This window comes from Podarcis tiliguerta (assembly GCF_965153285.1).
Source record: "Podarcis tiliguerta genome assembly, chromosome: 1".
In the NCBI taxonomy this organism is placed as follows: Eukaryota; Metazoa; Chordata; class Lepidosauria; order Squamata; family Lacertidae; genus Podarcis; species Podarcis tiliguerta.
The window spans coordinates 111,708,008-111,733,010 of NC_139534.1; the positions used below are offsets into that span (position 1 = coordinate 111,708,008).

The window sequence follows — 25,003 nt, forward strand, 5'->3', positions numbered from 1 at the left end:
GAGTTTTGATCTGTTGGTTGGTTGGTTGGTTTTTTAAATGCTTTGTGCATCTGTGTCTAATCTTGCTCCTTTCTCAAAAAAATTATTGGCGTGTGTTTTACTTTTTGTAAATCTACCAAAAAAGTAAGATAAAATCGGGATTAGGGGGCTTTCTCAGGACGGTGGAGGGTGTGTGTGCTTTGTCCTATCAATGGAGTGGTGATGGCACTCGTCCTTCTGACAGGAAATGCTCTGTGCGGGGTGTTAAAAATTTTGGGGTTGGGGAGAGTGATAAATGTCCCTGTTTTCATCTGAGATGTTAGAGGGTAGATTCTGTGCAATAAACATGCCATTATAGCTTTTTCTTCTTCTTCTTTGGTTCTTGCTGTGAGTTACCTAGCTATGTTCACATACTGCTGCAGTGCAGGTTTTACAGATACCACATTTCCCTTGCACAAAATATAATAATACTTTTGCAAGGAAAATGCAATTACTCGCTTGCATAGCACAATCAGCATGACTGCCACAAGCACCTACTGGTTTTGAAGTGCATGTGCACTTGCAGTGCTATGAAGTAAAGAAAGTGACAAATGGCTTCTCCAGACATTATCCAGGTTACCTTGGCAGCAGGTTGACAAGCGAAATGAAATTGACAAGGCTGGTGTTTTGTCTCCACCTCAGCAAAGAATCTCGGCTAAGATGAAACCTGCAGAACCCCCATAAGACTTTACCTGGATTCATTGCACAGTTGGAGAGCAAATTCACACTATAAACTTAAATGGGTTTAATACATGTTGCTTTTCCCCCCAGGAGACTAAAAAACAACAACCAACCACTCCCCATTCCAAGGATTCTTTCAGTGAAATCATTACAATTAAGCTATAACTTCGTAATGTAGAGCTGCATGCCTAGAGACAGAGCCTAAGAGCATCTAGAGGGTCAGAGCTTCCTACTCCTCCTTTAGGGACGGAAATTAAGGCTGTGTACACATTACCGTTTACTTTGGCTCCAGGGCTGCTGTTTTTTTCCAATTCTTATACACACAACATTACCCAGGATGCAGAACTACCCTGCAGTTTCTTGTGAAATACTGTGGTTTGATGCACTTCCCCCCTAGGCCGGCTTCAATCCGAGTTGAGATCAGTAGCAGAAAATGAACTAGACAAGTGGTACCTGGAAGACATCCTTTGTCCACCCCCCACCCCCGTCCACCCATTGGTGTGGACCCACTGCGGCCAGCGTGGAAGCACACCATGCATACAGCAAGGTGTGACCTGAAATGGAGTGGGGGAGACCTCACTGTGTTTTAAACTGGTATGTGGACATAACAACAAATGGGTCGCTTTGTCACTGCTTCCCTTGCTTTATGGAAAGCAAGCGGTACATTTCTTCTTCAACGCATTAGAGACCAGCCATTCGCTTCCTTGCTGCTCTGCCAAAAGCCAAGAAGAAAATGATTCATCGTCCACTAGCTGTGGTCTAAACCACAGAGCCTCTTGGGCTTGCCAATCAGAAGGTCGGCGGTTCGAATCCTTGCGACAGGGTGAGCTCCTGTTGTTCGGTGCCTGCTCCTGCCCACCTAGCAGTTCGAAAGCACGCCAGTGCAAGTAGATAAATAGGTACCGTTCCAGCGGGAAGGTAAACAGCGTTTCCGTGCGCTGCTCTGGTTCGCCAGAAGCGGCTTAGTCATGCTGGCCACATGACCTGGAAGCTGTACGCCAGCTCCCTCGGCCAATAAAGCGAGATGAGCGCCGCAACCCCAGAGTCGTCCGCAACTGGGGTCCCTTTACCTTTACTTTTACCACTAGTGTAGCAGACCTCCTCAATTGAAATCCCCCTCCCCATCACCCACAGCCTTCTCGCACACCCTGAAAATCTGCTCCAGGAAGGCAGAGGACCCTCTGGAGCAGATTTTAAGAGTGCAGAGGGAAAGAAGAGCAGATTTTAAGAGTGCAGAGGGAAAGAAGTCCTGTTCCTCGTGTGTGTGTTGGATACAACCCAATGTGTTACGATTTTTTACCAGCCCTTCGCTGTAATATTACAGGGTGGGCTACCACCCTGTGAAACTTCAGTTATAAAACCATTTGTTATCTGAAGAATAGGACGGTTAAAGCAATTGCAAAGGTAATCCCATGCACTGTTAAAGGGAGATAATCCCACAGGCAGGAAGAATATATTTTCATACTCCATAGACATCAGCAGAGGAGAAGAATGTTACTCCCCCTCTGGAGCTAACTGTGTCCTAACGGAATAATCAGCAAGAGACAGAAAATACTGCTTACCTGTATAAAGCATTTGGATGTTCCCTAATGTCTTTTCCTGCAGCATGCCCAGTAGTGTGAAAACTGATAATAAATATCTGTAAATTGACCTGAAGAATCCATTTCCAGTCATTCAGGAAACTCATACAAACCAGACGCAGACTAATTTATTGACAGAAAGCTTGTTTCTGAATAACTTTCTGGACAGATTAGTATATAATCAAGGTTATACAGTCACCCTACTGCTTCCCGTTAAGGACCATTCAAGTTATCACTTACACTTAAGCTATGATACAGGGAAATCTACAGAGATCTGAATTTACTGAGAAAATGAGCATCACAGCAAATCTTTTAACAAGTATACATGAGGTCAACAACAATCGGAGTAAATTATACGTCTGCGGCTTGTGTGCAATTTTTTTTAAAGAAAAATGATTTTCACGTAACAAAATGCGCTGTAAAGTGTTTTTGTATAAAACAGTCTCCTTATAATAACTTGCTCTGATGGATGTTGCTATTCTAGTTACACGCACTTCCCAACTTATAATGAAAGCTGTATACTTTGCCCTAAAATTATATACTTCTAGTTCACTGTCAGTAAACATTACAGACCTAATCAAGAATATATTGATTCATGAATGGTGGAGAAAAAACACACAAGTGGCTGCAGGATGGAAAGGGAAAGGAAAGAAAAGAAAAGAAAAGAAAAGGAAGGGATAAAAAGATAAAAAGAAACCCAACCCCCCAAAACCCCCAAACCACAGCAAAATGATTCAAGTTTATTGTCAAAACACAAAAGTTTGCCTACATACAGATTTAGCCAAGAACCTGATAAAGAACAGGAGTGTTTTGTTTTTGTTTTAATTTTTGTTTTAATAACCTGGGACATCGTTCTGGAGGGACATTATTTAAGAACATAGGAAGCTGCCTTATATTGAGTCAGTCCATTGGTCCATGTAGCTTAATAGTGTCTACACTGACTGGAAGTGGCTCTCCAGGATTTCAGAGAAGGATCTCTCCCAGCCCTACCTGGAGATGAAGTGGAGACCTGCTGCTTTCAGAGCAGATGCTCTACCAGTGAGCTGCAGAGATTTCCCCAAATTTGATTCAGGTAAACTGATAAACAAGATGAAGCTTTTGACAAAATATTCAGCATCAAGTACAGTGGTACCTTGGGATGCTAACGGGATCCGTTCCGGAGCCCCGTTCGCATCCAGAAGCAAACATAACTAGCGACGGCATGTCTGCACACGCACGCATCACTTTTCGCCGCTTCTGCGCATGCGCATGGCGTCATTTTGAGTGTCTGCGCATGCGCGAGCGGCGAAACCCGGAAGTAACACATTCCGTTACTTCTGGGTTGCCGCAGAGCACAACTCAAACACGCTCAACATGAAGCATATTCAACCCGAGGTATGACTACTGTACAAGTCACTCGAAAGTCGCGTACATTTAACTTGTGAGCATTTGATAGTCTATGGATTCACAAAGAGTTGGACACCACTAAACAACAAGAAGTGTGCCTCTGGCCAATCAATTATTTCTGATGAACTGCTGGCAAATCAAAAGAGGTGCTACTGGACTATATATATATATATATATATATATATATATATATATATTCAAAGTGCCACTAAAATGGATTAAAACTACAGACAAGGTGGGGTTTTTTCCTTAGACTAGAAACATCTCTGCAATATTCAGGTTATAAAATAAATTGGTGGCGGTAGGTTGTTTTTTTTTTATGAAGTTTGAGAACTTTAGTCCAGATCACAAAGTTCATACCAGGCTCTTTCCATGGTTAACTTGTGTTTAATTTATAATCTTAATACTAATGGGAGAATTAGCCCAGTTATAGTTCCCATGTAGATAAATCCTTAAGCTATAAAGGTCACAAAATACCACTTCCTTATACTTTCTACAGTTTTAATTCTTAAGTGGTCACTCCTTAATTGGTACAGATAGCTTCAGCAGTCTGTTGAATTCAACAACCACCCCATCCATCATTACATAAAGAATCTCTGCAGCTAGCCTTTTATGCTTTATTGGTTAGTTATACCCAATACCGCTTGTTATCAGAGTGACATTCAAATGCAGAATAAAACACAATACAGTCATACCTCAGGTTGAAGTAGCTTCAGGTTGAGCATTTTCGGGTTGTGCTCCGCAGCGACCCGGAAGTAACAGAACATGTTACTTCCAGGTTTCTCCGCTCGCGCATGCGGAGACGCTCAAAATGGTGTCACGCGCATGCGCGGAAGTAGCGAATCGCGACACGTGCAGACGCGGGTTGCGTTCGCTTCAGGATGCGAACAGGGCTCCGGAACGGATCCCGTTCACATCCGGAGGTACCACTGTAAATAATTTTAAAACAACCAGTAGCTATTCAGAAACTTGATTTATACTATAAAAACCAAGTAACAAAATTAGAGACCAATATTAAAGGGCTGTTGGTAAGAACTGCAATTGTCTTGGTCTGGCTGGATGCACTATTGAGAGCCAGTGTGGTGTAGTGGTTAGAAGATTGGACTTGTACCATGAAAGGTCCGGAGGGTGGCAACATGAGAACGGGCCTTTTCTGTGATGGCTCCCTTTTTGTGAGATGCTCTCCCCAGGGAGGTCTGGCAGGCACCTGCATTATACACCTTTAGGCGCCAGGCGAAAATAATTCCTCTTCAACCAGGCCTTTGGCTGATTGACATCTGATGCCCTTTTCAATGTGTCATTAGATGGGGGGATTATTGGTTTCTTATTGTTGTTCTTATTTTTACCATGTATTGTGTGGGTTTTATGTTGTCATTTTATGTTGTGAACCACCTTGGGATCTGTAGATGAAGGCTGGTATACAAATTTAATGAATAATAATAGTAGTATTAGTACTTAGAATAAAGGTAAAGGTAAAGGGACCCCTGAACATTAGGTCCAGTCGTGGCCGACTCTGAGGTTGTGGCGCTCATCTCGCTTTATTGGCCGAGGGAGCCCGCGTACAGCTTCCGGGACATGTGGCCAGCATGACTAAGCTCCTTCTGGTGATCTAGAGCAGCACACAGAAAGGCCGTCTACCTGCCCGCCGGAGCGGTACCTATTTATCTACTTTCACTTTGACGTGCTTTCAAACTGCTAGGTTGGCAGGAGCTGGGACCGAGCAACGGGAGCTCACCCCATTGCGGGGATTCGAACCGCCAACCTTCTGATCGGCAAGCCCTAGGCTCTGTGGTTTAACCCACAGCGCCACCCGCGTCCCCTAGTACCTAGGATACTAGGCTTCAAATCCCTACTCAGCCATTAAGCCTCACAGAGTGATCTTGAGCCAGCCACTGCCTCTCAGCCTAATCAATCTCGCAGGGTTGTTGTTGAGGAGGACAACCACGTACGCCACCTTGCACTCTTTGGAGAAACTCAATCAATCCATTTATCCTACTGCTGGGTCTGGCAGTGATGCTTCTGAATATCAGTTGCTGGAAACTGCAGCTCAGGCCTCGCTCGCAGGTTTCCCACAGGAACCCGATAGACTAGATGGGCCCCTGGCCTCATCCAGCAGTCTCTGTTTATGTTGTTATATTAATCTAGTTATTTGCATGCTTCCTGGTGTACAAAATAATTCTTGGATCAAGTGATGATCAGAGATGAAACATCTAAACAGATATGCTCATTAAGCTTGCCCCTCTTCACACTCTTCCACATGCAAACAATCCAACAGCAAACTTCGAAGCAAATTATTTTCACTCCTAGACTAAAACAGCTGTCAGAGGTTTGAGGTTGAAAGCTTGTTAAAGATACAGGAACAGAAGTATTAACAATAACACACGTAGGTTAACAGGGGAAGTTTTGAATAAGATGTAAAAGTATGTTTAATTACTGTTGAAAATGATACGTTAAAAAAAAACTAATAAAAAATTATATTAAAAGGGGGGGGGGGAGTTTTTCACATCACTTCCTCTCCACGCCAGGAAGTGCATGTTAGCAAAAAGAAAAATGGCAACCTCACTCCGGTTACTTCTTCTTCGCTACCATATTTGCGTCACAGAGAGTAAAGCGATCTCTCTTGACAAGCAAGGCCTACAACAAAACGTTGCAGTTCTGGAGCGTTCTCGTTCAGGCTTCCAAGCCACCTAAGCCATGCCCTTTTTCAGGAGACTTCATCCCATTCCTTGGAATAGCTCATGAGACTCTTATTCTCAGGCTCATGGCTTCTATCCCCACATTTTTCCGAAGATTCCTGCATTTCAGGGGGTTCCAACCTTGGGGTCATTCCAGCTCTACAATTCTATGATTCCATGATACTCCTCCTTTGTTTTGGTTTCTCCCCACATCCAAAGAGCATTGCATGGCCTCTGAGCATCCTCAGTCCTAAATGGGCTGCTTTGGAGTCTCCTTATAAAAACATCAGGATTCTCCAGAACTGCTGGTTGCATGAAAATGACGGATAACTCAGAAGGAGGACAGCAGAGTCTACAATAAGAGGACCCAGGAGCCATATAATGCAAGCACCAGCTCTCCGCCGAAGAAACGCCCGAAGCCTGAGAGTTACCGGACCAGCGCTGGGCAACAGAATGGGGGGTTTGAATAGGACACAAAAGAAAGCCCCACGCTGAAAAGAGGCAGCCTAGCCTGCTACAAGCAAGCCAACTGCCAAACTGTCATTTTGCCATGCGGCTGAACAGAAGGGCCCATGTAATGACAACCACCAAACTCATTTAAACTCTGAAAAGGTGACTAATGAGCTCATTCATGCTGCCTATAAATTATTCACCACAACACTGACCCCACTCCAGACAAACAGCAAAGTAAACTTTAAACACAGAAATCTAGTGCTCTCCCGATGAGCCAGAGTTAACGCCTGCAAAGAGTCTTACAATAACAACAGATAGCCCGGCTCGCTCCTGCTCTTTTGTCCGGAGTCATTCTTATGTTTACACTTTTTTAAAAAAACTTTAATCAAGTTAAGGCAGACACAGCTGTTGCACATTTATTTCTCGGCTGCAGAAAGCAGGCCTTTCTCACACACGCACCCTGCTCGTCCCCCTTCTCCCTATTAGTTATTACAGGCAATCGCAAAGCACTATAAATAGCTTTAAATTATATTCTCCAGAAATTGAAGGCTGACCTTAAAACGAAACCCGGCTCTACGGATGCAAGAAGACCGATACACACGTGATGAATGAGAAGCACTGCGACCAAAAGGAATAGACTTACAGCGACAGTCACTTTCAATTATTTCAGCTCTTGATTACTCTTTTTTTTACATTTGCTTCTGCTCTGAGAAAACAGAGTTATACGAAAATGCCACCCAGGCTGGCACGGTTTGTGTGATAACTTGCACAATCCAGGGCATAGCAATAAAAAAATAAAATCATATTTTAATTTATTTTGAAAAACAAATCCTGCATTCTTTTTTCCCTCTGGCCCAGATAATAAATGTGGCAACAGCCTTTTCTGTCCCTTCCCCCTCCGAGGCCTTTACATTAATAAGAGCAATTTTCATCCACTTGTTTAACTCAAAGGCAGTGTTTGTGCAGTTAGCATCCTGAAACGTAGTAGTCGATGTTAGAGTACTTGCTGTAGACGTAAGCCATTTGCTTAAATGGGACTTTGCCCAACTTCGCATGTCGGTTTCCAAGCCCCTTTTGCTAGTTCAGGCAAGCTGCTCGCGCAGCTTTAGAAACTGCAGTTAAACCTTGGGCAAGTCAGCCTTGGACGAAGTGTGCAAAAGTTAAAAATGAAACTAACTGAAGGCCAAATTCCACCCTCCAATAAGTCAGCGCCTCTCCCCTCCGTGAAGCCAATGGGACTTGCATACAGACTGAATGTCAGATGATACTCAGAGAATAAGAAATAACTAGGCAAAAGCAAAAGAGGCAGTCTCTGGAGCAAGTTTTAGAAGTACTGCAGGAATATCCAGCTTGCAAGAGGTTTTACGCAACACACATAAACTAACGAGTAAGCATGCAAAGGGAAGCAGAGAGGTTTAACATTTGCACTTCATAAAGGTCCACACACACAACTAGCACCCTGATTCAGCCATTATTGGAGGGAGGGGGGAATAGTTGCTCTGCTTGTTCCTCTTAGGCACATTGCTGCATTATTATTTAAATTTTAAAAGGCACGATCACCTACCAGGAACTGCCACACTGAGCTTGTAATATGGCTCTTTCCATCCACTTCTTGGACTGGAGCATAAAATAACACTTCGGAATTCCCATTGTCCCCATTTGTAGAAAGGAGAAAAGCAGCTGAGTTTGAAAGAGTGTGAATGAGAGAGAATCAAGACAACAGTAACAAAGTATTTTGCAATCTTTGTGTACCCGCACAAGTCTTAACTCCTCTGAAGCCCTATGCCTGACAAGATTCTTGTACTGTATCTCCCATCTAGCTGAAGGGTGTTGGCAAAATCCTGCTTTGAAACTGTGTCACATGCCCTCACTCAACAACCTGTCTGACCAGCAGAGTTCAGCTCCTAGTTCATTTGGTGGCAAATGGAGAAGCTTTAAGTTCTAAGTCTTTCCACAGCAGCCGTGTGATTAAAAAACAAGCGTGCGCGCACACGCACACACACAAAGCCAGGACAACAGAGTTTTAAAAAGCAACCTCTGTGGAACTTGAGTTGTGAAAGGAAATACGCTTCATAAAGAGCTGAAAGGCTGATAAAACTGTGATATACAATAGGGTCCTAACAGCTATAAAAACGAAAGAACAAATTCCAGTTAAATAGACGCCGCAATCCTGTATAGGCCCATTTGGAAATAAGTGCCATTTTACAAAGTGGAAATTGCTTCTCATAGTCAGTAGGCATATCCAGGGTTGCACTGCATACCTTAAAAAAAAGATCATTCACTACAGAAAAACACTACTTTTCCAGTCTCTCCTTCTGATGATCGGGCTGTCAACTTTTAATTGCTCCTGCTCCTGTGCCTTCAACACCATTGAGTTAAAGGCAAATCTTTCCCCATTACTTTGGTTGGAAAGAGATGTTTCTGTCCCGCTTTTACCAAGTTGAAGGGGGTTTGATCACTCTTTGGGATGCATAAATTCTTCCCATTTCTGGTATGCAGGTTTTGAATGACTTCAAAAACCCAGAGAACCTGTTTGACCAAAGCCGAAAACGGGACAAAAGAAATGTATCCCCACAAAGGACTCTGAATTGACTTTCAGCTCTCTTAAACATCACCGCCTGCCTCCAGACTTCAGTTCTACTCTGGGGAAAGTTTCAGCTTCTTAACTTCTGCATGTCAGGCTACTAAATCTCAAATGTTCCTGCAAATATTTATACTGAGGCATAAACCTCAACTTTTCAAGATAGCAACATTAATTATCTCAGTGTCAAGTCTCTGGAATTGCCATCCACAAAACATTTTGCATTGCCACAAGTTGAATCTGGGAAGGGTGCCATTCGTCAAACCAATCTCCATCACAACAACACAGCAGGAATCCAAAACTGACATTTAATATGTTCCCTAGCTAGGGTTGCCAGCCTTTTTGTCTGGCGCGATTCCTGCAAGAGCCCTACTGAACCAGACTAAAGGCCCATTACCTCTAGCATCCTCTTCTCACAGTGGCATCGTACTTTAAAGACATGCTTAACAGCTCCAAATTAAGTAGATGAGCATGTAGTTTGGGTGGAAGTGTCTCTGGCCAAGCTTTTGCTTGCTGTGGGGTTATTAAAGGTGCAAGGGTTATGCCACAAAAGCAGCTGGGGACCCGGTAAAGACAGAAATGCAGTACCAAGTAGATAACCCAGGTTAAATGTAAATGTATAACATCAGCACTTATTACCGTGCTATAAGCAGGCTAATCCATATACCTTGTGGGCCTGATTAAAAGATGTGGGGCCCAGACCCAGCATTCAACTTTACAGGTGATGTTTTATATGCATAAGTGGAAATTTAGTTCAGAAGGAATGCTTTTCTGTAAAGGTAAAGGTAAATAAAGTTTCCAAGGGGAGGGGCAAAGGTAGGAGATCTGGAGCCCAGTCCCAAACAGCCAGGTCTTAGGCCTCTCAAACTGTTAAGGACCCAACTGACCCAATTCCATTAGTTAGCCATCAGTTCCCAGGCTCAGTTCAAAGTGCTGGTTCTGATCTTTAAAGCCTGGATCGCTCAGTAACCACCACATGTCCACAAGCTATTACAGTAGCACCTCAGCTTAAGTTACCGTCGGGTAAAGAAAAATTCGCATTGCAAAAGCGGCAACCCCAGAAGTGTTTCACCGCACGTGCAGAAGCGCTCTACCATGCCGCATGCATGCGCGGAAGCGGTCCCTCCGGTTGTGGAAACCTCAGGATCTGACCAGAGCTCTGGAACGGATCCCGTCCGCAACCGGAGGTACCACTATGTTATGAAAGGCAGCTTGCAATACTATATACCATATCAGCAGTATTCAAAAGATTCCCATTTAGAGACAAAAATGTAGTCTTCATGCCCCATGTGTGCAGTTTGGGTTTCGTGCTTGAATATTTTTGAGCTAATAGCTCTGTGCTGTTGAGGGCCTGGCAACCCATTCTCCAGTTGGCTAGAGCGTGGTGCTGGTAACACCAAGGTTGCAGGTTCAATCCCCATATGGGACAGCTGCATATTCCTGCATTGCAGGGGGTTGGACAGGGGTCAGCAAACTTTTTCAGCAGGGGGCCGGTCCACTGTCCCTCAGACCTTGTGGGGGGGCCGGACTATATTTTGAAAAAAACAAATGAACGAATTCCTATGCTGCACAAATAACCCAGAGATACATTTTACACAAGTAGAACGTGTGCTTTTATTTAAAATGTATCTCTGGGTTATTTGTGCAGCATAGGAACGAATTCCTATGCTGCACAAATAACCCAGAGATACATTTTAAATAAAAGCACACATTCTACTCGTGTAAAAACACCAGGCAGGCCCCACAAATAACCCAGAGGTGCATTTTAAATAAAAGGACACATTCTACTCATGTAAAAACACACTAATTCCCAGACCGTCCGTGGGCCAGATTGAGAAGGCAATTGGGCTGCATTCGGCCCCCGGGCCTTAGTTTGCCTACCCATGGACTAGACGATCCTCAGGGTCCCTTCCAATTCTACAATTCTATGCTTCTGTGATGTATGGAAGTGAGAGCTGGACCATAAAGAAGGCTGATCGCCGAAGAATTGATGCTTTTGAATTATGGTGCTGGAGGAAACTCTTGAGAGTCCCATGGACTGCAAGAAGATCAAACGCATCCATTCTTAAGGAAATCAGCCCTGAGTGCTCACTGGAAGGACAGATCCTGAAGCTGAGGCTCCAATACTTTGGCCACCTCATGAGAAGAGAAGACTCACTGGAAAAGACCCTGATGTTGGGAAAGATGGAGGGCACAAGGAGAAGGGGACGACAGAGGATGAGATGGTTAGACAGTGTTCTCGAAGCTACAAACATGAGTCTGACCAAACTGCGGGAGGCAGTGGAAGACAGGAGTGCCTGGTGTGCTCTGGTCCATGGGGTCACGAAGAGTCGGACACGACTGAACGACTAAACAACAACAACAACAACATGCTTCTGTGTGTTTCAGTCAGATTATCTGTTCTCTGCTTGAGGTTTGAATTGCTTGGGTTGATTTGAAATCTCTGTTCTTGGGTGGATGGTCCTGATCAGGGAGGGAGGGGCGGCTGGTGTTTGGCCCTTTCTGGTTTGTAATCTGCATAATTTCTAGGAGGTCAGGACTTTCCCAAGAACCAATGTCCTGTTTTTAAGCAAATCTGTTGAAAACCACAGAAGGTGACGTAAGGTAGCTCAGGATCAAATTTGGCATGACATGGATGATCTGACTTGAATCATCCTGTTTCTAGCCAAAGGGAAAAGTCACATCTTGCTTGGGTCCCTACTGGTTGAGAGTGATGATAGACAGGCAGCAGGCTTCCTCAGCCTTGTGCCCTCCATGTTCTGTTGAACTACAGTTCCCACCTGCCCAGCCAGCATCATGAAAAGGAAAGCTGATGAAGAGTAATTAAATGTGCATTTGTGTGGCTTCTGGTGGTTCTCTGATGGTTCTTTCTCGACATACCACAGTTACACTTTTGGTTTCTCTCTTTGCAGATATGAAGGCATGCAGAGCAACTGTTTTTAAATAATGACCTAACTATGGAACAATTTGCATATCAGAAGAGATGACAAACATTGTATTCTTTAGTATGGGCATGAAAGCACAAAAGGCAATAAAACAGATGTATAAAATCATGATTACTCTAGGGAAAATCAATAGGGATCTTGACTATGCCTTTTGTCGTTAATCATTAATGGCGGTCCTTTGATGCAATTGAGAGACAACAAGTTTAAAGCAAACAAAGGGATTTTGGTTTATTAAGGATATATTTCTTCTGCAAAAGGATGAACATCCAGTGAACAGTTGAAGCATGAAAGGATCGGGGGAATTTCAATATTTTGCAGTGGAAACAAGAAATGACCACCCCCAATTTGCTTATATCAATCCATTTAATTGTATGCACCCTAAAAGTAGCTTCTTGCCTTGCACTGAGGACAAATTGAGAAATCATAGAAGCAAACAAACAGCCAACCAGGGGGCAACACCATTGCTCTAGGGTGCCATGGAGACTAATTGTGCAAGTAGATTGCAAGGGAAGACTCCAACAAATCTGAATAACTCATTCATGAAACTGACTAGCCCTGTTCAGTTGCTATTCACTGTTCTAAACCACAGGGAGAGCCTATGCACAAAGTAGGCTTCCCCAATACAACATCTCAATCAATCATTGAAATGGCCAGGTGGGGAAAGTCCTGCAAGACAGGGAGCATGTATTCTAGGACTCACAGCCAAGATGGTTCCCAGTGCAAAGTGAGTGGGGCCAGGAGGGGACGGAAAGGTAGGGACAGAGCCGTTGGGAAAATAGCAACTGAGTGGAGTGTTTCCGTCTTTCTCCTTTCTCGGCATGTGCTTCACACTTACAAACCTATCCCTGCAGATTGCCCATTACTGCAATTACAGTAATAGAATTTACAGACTGTGATTGACCCATTGGCTGTTGTTGACGCTGTTTTTCTGCAGGAATAAAAATTAAGGGATATACATAGACACAAGCACTCCCAGCTTAGCTCTCATACACAGCCATCCCCATAGGCTCACAGGCATCGCCACTCTCACACAAATCCCCAAAGAAGCAGAGATAGCTCTTCAACCCACACAAATGCGTTCATACAGTATATAAAGAGGAACTCGTCCACCTTCCCTGGCGGGGACATGCTGCTGTGTTAATGCCTCCAAGACAAGCCAGGAAGATTGGAGTACAGTGGTACCTCGGATTACATACGCTTCAGGTTACATACGCTTCAGGTTACAGACTCCGCTAACCCAGAAATAGTGCTTCAGGTTAAGAACTTTGCTTCAGGATGAGAACAGAAATCATGCTCCGGCGGCGTGGCGGCAGCAGGAGGCCCCATTAGCTAAAGTGGTGCTTCAGGTTAAGAACGGACCTCTGGAACGAATTAAGTACTTAACCCGAGGTACCGGTGTACTTGCTATTAAAAGAGAATATAGACATGAGAACGTAAGAAAAGCCTGTTAGATCAGGCCAAAGACCCACCTAGACCAACAACCTGTTTTCAGAGTGGCCTGCCAGATGTCCATAGGAAGCCTAAAAGCAGGACCTGAGTGCCTCAAGCGATGCCAACACAATGAGCACTATCAGAAAAACCAAGGAACAATGAAAATCCTGTGAGTTATGGCCATCTTTGGATATGAAATGTATTCAAGAGGACAGGGAAAGGCAGGTGGGTATTCAATCAGAATTGAACCCTAGTGAGTAAAGCTGAATCAGTAAATGTAAAGAGAGCTCTGATGGATCAGGCCAGAGGCCCACCTAGTCCAGCAACATCCTGTTTTGATAGTGGCCAACCAGATGCCCATGGGAAGCTTGCCAGCTGGACCTGAGTGTAACAGCCGCCTTCTTAACTAGCAACTGGTATTCAGAGGCCGAAAGCCAAGGAATATTCTCACTCCAATGAAAAGGAGAAAGTGTAGTAAGCAGACCCCTCTTTATAATGATCAGAGATGGGACTAGACCCTGCTCAAAATCTTTCCGGGGGGGGGGGGGGAGTGTAGCCAAAAGCAACTCGCTTTTGTTTTCCTTTGCCGTGCAAGTCATAGACACATTTCACATAAGCATCTTTTCCAAACCAGTAAGAATGTTATGGTTTCACAGGCTGCTGTGCTGCCTGAAATGGCCTTCTCAGCCTCTTATCACATACGATGTTATTCCCATCCTTATCATCAACCCAGGTGCCAAAGACTCAGGGTCAGTGTCACTTTGCTTCAGCAGAAACTACAAGCAGCTTGCACAGAGCCAGACGTTTCCACTGCTGCTGCGCATTTTAGTGGCTGCTCTGCTGTTTGGCGAACCCAAGGGCTGTATTTCCCAAACTTGGGTCTCTAGCTGTTTTGGGGCTACAATTCTCATCATCCCTGACCACTGGGAGTTGTAATAAAAAAAACAGCTGGAGGCCCAAGTTTGGGAAACAGCCCTACAGGGTCGGTACATGAGTATTACAGTGGTACCTCGGGTTACATACGCTTCAGGTTACAGACTCCGCTAACCCAGAAATAGTGCTTCAGGTTAATAACTTTGCTTCAGGATGAGAACAGAAATAGGGCTCCAGCGGCGCAGCAGCAGCGGGAGGCCCGATTAGCTAAAGTGGTGCTTCAGGTTAAGAACAGTTTCAGGTTAAGTACAAACCTCTGGAACGAATTAAGTACTTAACCTGAGGTACCACTGTACTGACTTCAGGTCTTGGCTGTTGCTTTTCCGAGGCAGTTCGTTGAGAAACCAAGCATGCTAAGACTGCAATTCAACCCCCTTTTGAGCCAGCTGGGGTGGAGGCATTGGACTGAATAGGGCTGTCCTTCCACCCAGTCCACCCTGTGAAGAAATGCCAGTGTCACCCCCCAGGCATGGAGCCCCCCCTTCCACCTGACAAACATGTCATGCTGCCAACAGAATCCTTGCCAGCCCCCAGAACACCTGAGTATTCCACCTAGGCAGGGTTTGGACTGCAGTGTAAGCTAGATGAATTTCGGGTCAGACACAGCAGAGCTCTTCTTACATTATTCTTAAACTCCTGTTTGTTGTGAGAATAAGGGAGATACATATATAAATATTCCACAGCAGGCAATAGGATACCCTCCAAGATGCATCCATCAACCCATTCCTGCGTGTTTGGATAGACTGAGTTTCTCTTTCACGCTTTGTAAGTTCTCTTCAAGAAACACTAGTTGAAGAGCATAAGGGGAGCACCGTTGGGTCAGACCAAAGGCCTAATCTAGACCACTGCTCTCATAGTGGCCAACCAGATGGCTAAGGGAAGCCCACAAGTAGGACATGAGCACAACAGTATTTGCCCACTCAGGACCCCCAGAAACTGGTAGATATTGTCTCAGTTACTGGACATAGTACACAGTCGCCATGAACAGCTGCCATTTTAAATACCACAAGTATACCTGCCGCCATCAAAGGTTTGATTGTAGCTTTATCTGGAGTGAGGTTCAGAGTGGTCTTAAGCATATCCAGCACTGTGGTGCAAAGCTCCCTCCGGCGCCCCCCCCCCATGTTTCCCAGAGTTTTTTAGGGAGGACAGTGCTGCTGGCGGGGCTGGAGAAGGGGGGGCAGCGGCTGGAGGGCGGCTCCTCCGGTGGGGAAGAGGTGGAGACTGGACGCGGCGCCTCCCAGCTCAGCTGGCTGTTTTGTGCCGCAGTAGCCACTGCAGGCGGAGGCTCTGGGCGCAGCACTGCTTCAGCATGGCATGGCGGAGGGGAACAAGGGCAGTGAGCTGATGCTGGGAGGCACCGCTTCCAGCCTCCGCCTCTTCCCTGGCGCCCTCCAGAACTTGGCGCCCTGGCGTCCCGCGCCACTAGCCTCTATGGGTAAGACACTCCTGGTGAGGTTCCATCCTTTGACTGCTGTCCATATTTCACAACAGTTTATACAGTCCCAATTTTGTCGCGCAAAGAACGAAAACAATTCTACCCGTGGAATTTTTCAGATGGAAACTCCAAATGAGGTAGAACCTAGAATTCCTCTCAAGTACATTAGCTAAGTGGCAAGTCTAATCTTCATCCTTTGAAAAGGCAAGAGTTCAGGGAGGAAGATTACATTTTATAGGTCTCTTGTAAAAGGCACACAGTTTTGGTTCCATTATTATTACATCTCTTCCCCACCGCCACCCCCGTGCACCCCCTGCCGCCGCTTTTGCCCCCCGGCTTTCTTGCTCTGCTTCTGAAGAGAAATGCTCACTTCCTATTAAAATGCTGCTTAATATTATTCAAGCTTAAATGGGTCGTACTTAAGGAGAATAAAGCTGCAGAGGAACTTGGTTCAGACCAAGGAACCAGCAACTGCCAGGGGTGCCTAGTCACACACCTTGCCTAATGTGACTTTTATGTATTATGCAGGTACCAAATTGTGTGTGTGTGTGTGTTGAGGAATTGCCCCAATCCAGCAAGGGAGCTCCATGCATGTGTAATGACTGAAGCAGCGTAATGTAATACTTGGTTGAAATAACAGAGTATTAGAGACCTGCAATCTAAACCAGCAACGTAAGTCTCTAGAATAAATCTGGTCCTGACAACACAGTCACAAGCCAAGCCAAAGGCACTTTAGTTGACCTCAACGAACATAGAATAGCACCACCTAGTGGTTGGAGGTGTTGCTTATGTAATCATTACAGTATCTACTGTACATTGTGAACTTTATGAGTGTGCCCACTGATATGGGTGGGGGTTTGGACCCTCATCTGGGACCAACTGTCCCTTGCATTACCTTTAACCAGAGCTTTATTTGGACCATTTAGATCTTTCTGGCTTGGTATCCTCATACTGGCCACAATTTCCCCCAGAGAGTGTTCTGAGAGTATATTTTGCTGCACAATCTGACCTCTTCATGTCAGTCATGCATGATAATAAGTCCTAATGTCACCTTTGACTAGACATACTGACCGAATGCATGGACAGGGCAGAAGATCAGGCAGCTGGCTTGCCTACAATCTCCACAGAACCGGCTGAAGGCAAAAAGGGCTATACACACGCACACTAGAGTTCCTAATCAAATGTGCAACCCCAGTAACAGGGTCAGTCCAATAATGCACCACGGCACTCAGGCAGAGGATTGCACCTCCATTTTCTGTCCATGGGCATCATGGCTGACCAGCGGTTCCTCACCAGCTCTTAACTGTGACAGTGGCTCCACCTGCCACTACCATGGGCTGTGTCCCACCCATCACCCATCCAGCTGTGGACATATACAGTCGTACCTTGGATTCTGACCACCTTGCGAGTCAAACATTTTGACTCCCGAACACCGCAAACCTGGAAGTGAGTGTTCTGGTTTGCAAACTTTCTTTGGAACCCAAATGTCCAACACAGCTTCTGCAGCTTCCGATTGGAACGAAAATGAACGGACTTCTGGAATGGATTCCATTCAACTTCCGAGGTATGACTGTATCACAAATCAGTTCTGATCTCAAATCTATAAAATATCTCCCTAGCACACGACCACCTTATAAGTATTTAAACATATATTGTAGCATAGATGCAAATCCCTATGAAAAAAGACAAACATTATTTTGGTCATTTAAAAAAAAGTGATTTATTGATTTTTCACGAAAGCATGTTCACAACAGAAAAGGAACATTATGGCAATAACAACAACATTTCCTCCCACCAAAGACTTACAAGTGTGAGACAGTTTTAATATACTCCACCACGCATTATTAAAATAAACGTCTTCATTTTCTAAAGTGATTTTGTACTTCTCGGTACTTAGACCTCTCTTATTTTATCAGCTTTGTAACTTGGAAAGGGAGCAAAGTTTTTTTTATTCTTCTTCTTAGGTTTTCATGTAACATTTGCCCGCGTTCACATGGCTGCCGCGCCCCAACTTCTGCATGACTATCATATGGAAACTGTAAGGGCCATGAGCAATCTCCCTGTCCAGGGTTGTATGTAAGCACTGTCTCTATAATTTTCAGCATCCTGAAAAGGGTAGACTACCACCTTAAACGAAATAAATCAGAAAATATGAAAAGCTAAACTTTCATTCAAAATTTTCCTCCCATTTTTTTTCCTGGTGACTATTAATGCATCTTATAACGATGATTCCCTTGAGAGGAAAAACAAACAAAGCTGCAGTCTCGCTACTGGAAGACGGGAGTTAATTTGACACAGTTGCCATGGCTAAATAAAGCCGGACTACTGGATGATGTCAAAAGAATCTACAATGTGTTGCCGCAGCAGATTCAAAATGGGCTCCCATAAGAATATTGTTTGTGCCCATTAAAGGCCACTTTTCACACACAAACACACTTTAGTAAATAGCACAGGCCTCGAGTTTCTAAGAGCTGAGCATTTTCAATTTTCAATGGTAACTAAGGGCTTGGGGCACTGTGTACTTTGCAGAATGAGGCCTAAGCACACGGCTTCAATTAAGGCATGGATAATGTATCTCCTGATGCATTTTGTTAACAAGTGCAGATTAACTTCAATTATTCATGGTAATGCTTCACACAGAACTAGTTAATGTGGTTTAGGATATTCTGCAACGGTGATAAAAGTCTTACATCTAAAAAACCAACAAGTAGATAAATCATGAATGCTGCCTCCCATTTGGGTGGGGTGGCCCCAGCTGACCCTATTTACTAAAGACGGTCTCTGCTTCTGATCAGTGTTTTGGGTCGCTCACTCCTCAGGAGGGGGGCAAGGGACGATCCATCTTGTCTGCAATGTACATATGTGAGAATGCCTGCGCATGAACAGTGAAGCACCACCAGACAATGTGCAGCCTGATATTTTACAGGCTGCAGCTGCAGAGGTGTTAAGCAGGAAGCCCTCTGTCCTCCTTTACGTAGAAATGCCCTGTATTTGTTGGACTCTCCAAGGAGAGGCCTCCATTTTAAGGCAGGCTGTCTGGTCCAAGTCCAATTTCTGAAGGAAGACCAGGGACCCTGAAGCGACCCACCAACAGCACTCACAAAACAGGGTGAGCAGGTACACAGGTTGGCTATGGTTAGTTGCTTTGCCCTTCTATTTAAATTACAGCACTTCTTGGTTTGAACAATGAGTCCGTAAGTGACTGTGGAGGCCAATTCTGGATCCTCACGTCCTTCCACAGAATCCATCCTAAATATCTTCACAGAAGCTTACGAAAAGCTTGGCCTATCACGCAACATCCAAAAAAACTAAAGTACTGCACCGACAAGTACAAAATAACCCCTCTGCAGCGCCACAAATCCAACTCAGTGGTGAAACGTTGGAAAATGTTGAGCACTTCTCATGCCTGGGCAGTTACCTTTCCACAAGGGCTGACACTGATGCCGAAATCCAGCATCGCCTGTGCATCTATATCCGTAACTCAGCATATGTAAATTTTATGCAAAGCTATAGCTTTTTTTTTAGCAATGCCACCCTATGGCTAATATATTGTAGGACAATTATCTTTTTTTAGTATATCTTTAACTACATCTCTGCTAAATGTTTTTGATTCCTTCTTTTTATTACCGGAAATTGGGGAGGGGGCATTTGGAAGGTGTGGGGAGTGTATTTGGACAAGCGACGGCAGCAGAGCTTTTCCTTTTCTTTTTGAAAACATAGTCTGACTGCTGTCACAAGCAGTCTTATGGCCCTTCTTAATAGCCCAACCAATCCAATGTTCTCAGATAGTGCCTCATACAATTCTATGATTCCAACCATAGATCCATCTGGTGTAGGAAATATTTTGGCTTTCGTATTAGCTTGTGGTTTTTTGTGTGTGGTTGTGTGTAACCTGCAGCCAACAATCCACACAGTCTTCTCATAGTCAAAATGAGGTGCAGCACCCCACCCTCCCCAATTCCTTTATCCCACCATCAGTGAATGAAAAAGATTGTAATCATGATCAATGTAGGGCAGGGGGAAAGAATCATAGCAATTCGGCAATTATTTCCCTTCTTGTTCCTGCATGGTAATCTCGTTGCGTAAAGCGAGAGCTTTCGTGAAATCCCCGAGCCTTGACTAACACTTGATATTGTCAAACAAGCATATTTTGTTCCTCCTTAGTGCACTTTAGGACGGCTGTGTATTTTTTGTTGAATCATGCAACCAGTTTGCACAGATTTTTGATGAATGAGTGAGTAGCACATCCGTAGGCGCTGACATCTCACTCAAAACTGTCATGAGCTATAAACATACAGAAAAGATACTTTAACCTCACTGGACAGTTGCGCATAAACACAGCGATGTTCTGGTGCTGTGCCAAATCTATAACTGTAACTTGTTCGGGGAATGTGAAACGAAGTTTTAGCATTTATCTGGAACCAATTCTAGTGTTCTCAGATCTATATTATAAAAAAACTCAATCACCAACCCTTTCCCTTAATGAAAACAAAGAATAACATTCACTCCAGCTTTGCCTTTTCCATTTTTCAAGCTTGGATATCACCGAGCATGTTTAATCGTATCAGTCCTGTACAGCAACAATCTGAAAAGGTCAAAACAAAATGGGAAGAGCCAACACTATCCTTGGTCCAAATCGCTCATCATAAGTCCTGTTGCACCAAAGACAGATCTGGCCTGAAAGCTTTCCATTAAGGTAAGTGGAAAAAGAAGTGTACTTGTTGTCTTAACTTTACTTTTCAATTGATCGGTTCTGCTCCGCGTGCTTGACTGCAATCGATGGGAATTTATCTATTAGCACAAGTTAGAGCAGGAAAGAGCTAAACAACATAACCAGAAAGTTCAGATATTACATATCTCCTGAAGTAAGAAAAATAAAAGCTTATATTCATATCTGTTTCAAGTAGCTATCAAATATAGCCAATGTGGTGACCTACATATACGTTGCTGGATTACAACTCCCATAATCTCTGACAACTGGCTATCTGGCTAGAGCTGATGGGAGTTGTAGTCTAACAGCATCTAGAGAGCTGGCTATCCCCATTTTGAAGGACTTGGAATAAGGAGCAGCAAGACTCGGGCTCCCTCCTCCTCTTCTCATAGTTGAAAAGGTCCACTTTTAGATGGTATGGGAAGAAAGGCAGTTTTGTACAAATTACCAACCCTAGATTAAGACTCAGCAATTTGATCTTCCTGCCATCAAAGTGTTTGATTTCACAACTCATTAAGCAATGTCTGTTCACCAAAGGAAGAAAAGTATGCTCTGAAAACAGAAACAGTTCTCCCTTGCAACTTTCCCCAACAGTACATTGGGCAAAATATTGCAGATTCATTTACTGCTCACTAAAACTTCAGGCCCAGAACATCAGAGCCACACTCAGGGCTTTATGTGTCTCATTAGCAAGGCTTTTGTGGCGGCATCCTAGAACACTTTTGCAAGAGGTGTTTGAACGGCTCCTGGACACTAACACACAGAACAGGCGTACAATATAGTCCTCAGCTGGTAAAAAGAACAAGAACAAAGGTTTGCAGGTTGTTCCACGTTGTCTGAATGGGCATTCAAACGCAATTCAATGTAAGGAAGTTTAAAGGGATGTGCATTGGATCAAAAAAGTCCTGACTTCACATATGTACTTACTGGTGGTGACTAACCAAGGGAAAAACCTTGGGGTTGTGGTGGATAGTTTGTTGAAGATGTGCAGCTGTGAAAAGGGCGAATTGCATATTAGGTAACTATTAGAAAAGGAACTGAAAACAAAATGGCAACTGCTCATGATTTGGAGCTTAGGATCTCCATTCAGTCAGGACTCCCACACGGATATTTGAGGCACAGGAGCTCCACACAGGTTCTTTTCCTATGTTTATACAACAGCAAAGGCAAGGTTCGCAGGAGCCGAGTTGCCCCCAAGATTGGGGGCGGGGGCGGGCAATGGCATGTGTGGCACACATGTCACACGTGTGCTACATGCCACAAATCTTCCATCGCGGTGCAGGCCAAACCAGTGTGGTCTAGCGGAAGGCTGCGCCAGCCTGCGCAATGTTGGGAGATGCCGCTTAGGACGGTTCAACCTTGCACCACAGCCTAGCTGCGCCACACTAAGCTAAGTGGTTTGACCTCCTCCACCCCCTCGATATTTGGGGGGCTGAGTCTCCTGCTAAGGAATATTGAGGGGGCTGATGACACCTCTGTCTGCTACAGTTGGTGTGCCTGCAAGGGTACAATCTCAGGGGCATGGCCAGGAGTGCAGCCATGTTCCTGCCATGGGACATTAATGCCATACACACAAGTAATGCATGGACAGGGCTATTGTCATTCTAGCCCCAAACTGGGATAGAAGGTGTAAAGGTCTGATTCGGTGTTAGCCAGTTTCTCGATTTATATAGCCGGGTCAACGTTAGCTCTGGAATGGGCCCAGAAGCTCAGAAACGGAAGGAAACAGCACCATACCATGTTGCTGCTGTTGGCTGATGTGGAAAATAAACTAGTCAGTCTAATCTCAGACATGGATTCCGATTCCCAGTCCTGCTGGGAATTGGGTAGGTCAGGGTTTGAACATGGGAAGGACCGCAGCTCAGCAGCATGCAGAAAGCCCAAGGTTCAATCCCTGGCAGCATGCTTGGGAAAGATTCCCTGCCTGAAACCTGGAGAGCTGCTGCCAAACAGAGCAGACCATGCTGAGCTAGATGGACCAATGAACTGGCTCAATGTAAGGCAGCTTCCTGAGCATCCAGAGCAGGGCTCTGCCACTGAGCTACAACTCAGCCCCGGTAGTCTTATTGTTCTGTCCTTGGCTAATGGAATTCAAGTCACATTTGCGGGCCTCCTTCTGGGAGGGAAGATGAGTCAGGCTAATCTCCTTCCCTCTCACTTTACAAGGGCCCTCAGCCGGGTGGCCCTAACATCATCCGTTAGCGAAATTTACTTTTGGATTTTCAAAAGTCCTTCACGACCACAAGGCTATCTGGGAGGCAGAGAGCAAGCCTAATGGATCAAGCTAATCTTGAGGAAGGTCTATTAAACTCGAATTTGTCAGGTTTCATTACTTTCAATACTTATCCTCAATGACAGTAATTTCCAAGATCATTTTATTATTCGCCATATAATGAGGCCGCGCTGCCTTCAGCCCTGTTTCCCCAACAACAAAGATCGCGTTTTGCTGAAGTTGTAAGTTGGCTTGGAATCCAAACAGCTGTCCCTCCAGCCCCCAACCCCTGCCCACCTCCAAGCTGGATATCTACCATGAAGTGATGGCAATGGGCAAACATGATGCTGGGGTCTCACTTAGCCAGGTTTCTGTCATCCTCTTTGCCCCACTTGCTCCAGTGCCATGACTGAGGAGGGTGGGGCATATATCTAGGGCTGCAATGGAGGGTTCCTGGGTTTCAGAGTGGTTCTGTGCCCCTAAAGAACCAGGTGCATAGCCTTGGGGTCATTTTGGACTCACGGCTGTCCATGGAGACATAGGTTAATTCTAAATTCAAGGCAGCTGTCTACCAGCTCCAACAGTCCCTACCTGCCTGGGCTCTATCTCACCAGAGTGGTACAAGCTCTGGTTATCTCCCACTTGGACTACTGCAATGCGCTCTACGTGGGGCTACCTTTGAAGATGACTCGGAAACTACAGCTGGGGGCAGCTGCCAGGACCATATAACACCAGCCTTATATAACCATAAATGGCCTTGGCCCTGTATACCTGAAGGAGCATTTCTACCCGTATCATTCAGCCCGGACACTGAGGTCCAGCTGGTGAGACTGGTGGTCCAACAACATCTGCAGGGCCACGAACACTTTGATTTTACCATGATAACCGCCAAGTGAGAGCAATTTGTTTCTCAGGAACTGATATTTGAACAGCCATTTCTTAGCTGATCCACAGCATAGAGGTGAAACACTGATTAGGGGTTGGGCAATAAACTTTAAGTCATCCTTTCTTACAGGCCCATGACAGAATTTTTATAGCTATTCATCAGTGATGCAAAATGCAAGAGTGAGAAGGTCCAAGCAAAGGAAGAACTCCGGCAAAAGAGTAAGAACATCAGCAACCCTGTAGACGTATATGTTGTTATTACCGCACGTTTTGATAAACTTTATTAAACACCCCGAGTGATGGGTACTTTGATACTATACTTTAATTATTCTCAATGTAATGCAAAATCTACTTTATCTCACTGGACTTGAAGAACTGGAACTTGTGCAAGTTTCTGCACTACAATCACATCCTTCTTGCGCTGTGTTGACCACTTTTTCAAATATCCACAATGGCATTACTTATCCACAGCAGCTGTTCAAAATCTTGCATCAGAAAGTGATGGGCACTCCTTTGGTGGAAGTTTTCAAGCAGAGGTTGGATAGCCACCTATCAGGTGTGCTGTAGTGGTGGCTAGGAGTTGGACTAGATGAAATTTGAGATACCTTCCAACTTCCAATCTTTTCTCCTACGCTGACTAGCAAGTTGCAGAGTTTGGCCCTTTAATATAGAATCACCAAAGTCAACAGGAGCACCTTATTGCTATAAGGGTCAAGTGCTCCTGTTGACTTTGGTGATTCTATATTAAAGGGCCAAACTCTTTCAACCTACGTGGTTGAAAACGCCTATCACACTTTTGAGTACTCCTTTTTTCAGTTAATATTTTATCATGTGATTGTTTGCCTTTGGCATTCACTCATGGGTCCTTTATTTGTACAAAAGAACTGTGACCTCACATTCAGAATATGAGTGACTTTTGCCTCCTTCCCACAGAGTCTGTATGCAGATGCGACCTGCTCTTTCTTTTGTTATTTGATCCTGCTGTAGTGCTGTTTTCTGCACAAACAGTCCAATAGTGACACCTACTGACAGAAAAGAAGCATTAGCACTAGAGTTTCAATATACCAAACCATG

General features: G+C 44.6%; 2 protein-coding genes across 6 annotated transcripts in view; one reads left to right on the forward strand and one right to left on the reverse strand.

Moving 5' to 3' along the window:
• Positions 1-24,571, forward strand: part of LOC310677396 (lysosomal enzyme trafficking factor-like) — a 74,516-nt gene extending 49,945 nt beyond the window's left edge. The window contains exons 1-3 of one of the 4 annotated variants that reach the window (XR_014511147.1): positions 6,206-6,952; positions 20,656-20,817; positions 24,060-24,571. The gene's annotated coding sequence lies outside the window, so the exon portion shown is untranslated. Of the gene's footprint in view, positions 1-6,205; positions 6,953-7,332; positions 8,352-12,286; positions 12,428-20,655; positions 20,818-24,059 lie in introns of those variants that run through there. The other 3 variants (XR_014511146.1, XR_014511148.1, XR_014511149.1) reach the window with 3 other exon arrangements.
• Positions 1-25,003, reverse strand: part of FOXN3 (forkhead box N3) — a 197,172-nt gene that overhangs the window by 157,998 nt on the left and 14,171 nt on the right. Inside the window, exon 1 of one of the 2 annotated variants that reach the window (XM_083437667.1) lies at positions 8,358-9,901. The exons of the other annotated variant lie outside the window; for it this stretch is intronic. The gene's annotated coding sequence lies outside the window, so the exon portion shown is untranslated. Of the gene's footprint in view, positions 1-8,357; positions 9,902-25,003 lie in introns of those variants that run through there. 2 annotated transcript variants of the gene reach the window in all.